The sequence below is a fragment of the Mus caroli genome, chromosome 2 (genome assembly GCF_900094665.2).
Source record: "Mus caroli chromosome 2, CAROLI_EIJ_v1.1, whole genome shotgun sequence".
Classification (NCBI taxonomy): domain Eukaryota; kingdom Metazoa; phylum Chordata; class Mammalia; order Rodentia; family Muridae; genus Mus; species Mus caroli.
The window spans coordinates 154,590,074-154,591,109 of NC_034571.1; positions in this window are offsets into that span (position 1 = coordinate 154,590,074).

Sequence of the window (1,036 nt, forward strand, 5' to 3'; positions counted from 1 at the left end):
AAAAAAAAAAAAAAAAAGAACTAGATGACCACCAGACCAGCACCAGGGTACCTGGTTACAGGGAGTAATCCAGACAAGAAGAATCCCACCTGCAACTGTGGGTTGGGCTGGGCAGGGATGGGATGGGATGGGCAGGGATGGGATGGGCTGGCTGGGCTGTGGACAGAGACAGACAATCCTCTCATGGAACCATTTGAGTGATCAAGGCAAGGAATGAGCCCTAAATGACCACCAGACTGGCAACATGAGGCTCAGACAGAATGCTAGCTTGAGATGGCCACCAGCCCAGCACTGTGCAGGTAGGTCTATGGGGTAGACCATGCCTGGGATGACCTCAGGCTTGACCCATAAGGCACAAGCAGGGCATAGCCCTCCTGAGATCACTCCTGAGATGATCCCAGACACCGAGACCCTGGGTACCACTAAGAGGAGCAAGTGGTGGAGAAATGGAAGGAAAAGAGAAACTGAAGGATGTGAGCAAAATGAAGAGAGTCAGAACTGGAGACCCATGAGTAGTGAGGAATAGCCTGATGTGAGTAGCTGGTGATACCATATAGGACCATGGTGAGGTCCTGGCTTGTGCTACCACTGGGAGCCACGTCTGGGTCTGTGGCCCTGCAACAGCTACCACCAAAGGCCAGGAAGGCATCTCTGGGCTGGGCTGCTACCTGCAGCACTCAGGATAGCAGGCCCTGCACCTCACCTGGGCAGCACAGTAGAGCTGACCCTGATGGTGGGGCACAGGTGAGCCAGCCTGAAGGTGTGAACAAAGGAGAGCTAACCCCACAACTGACCTGCCTTGCACCTGTGTGGGCAACAGAAAGATGTCCACCTCCACCCTCGCCCCTTGTTACCTATGGCAGGTGGGAAAACTGGCCCTTGAGTCATGAGAGTAGAAGAACTGTCCTGGCCCTGGCCCTCACCTGCTGCAGCACTTCGGAGAGCTGGCCCTGCCCCTCGCCTGGGCAGCACGGTAAATTTGGTCCTAGATGTGAAAGTTGTGAGCAAGCCAGCCCTGAGGTATGAACACAGGAGA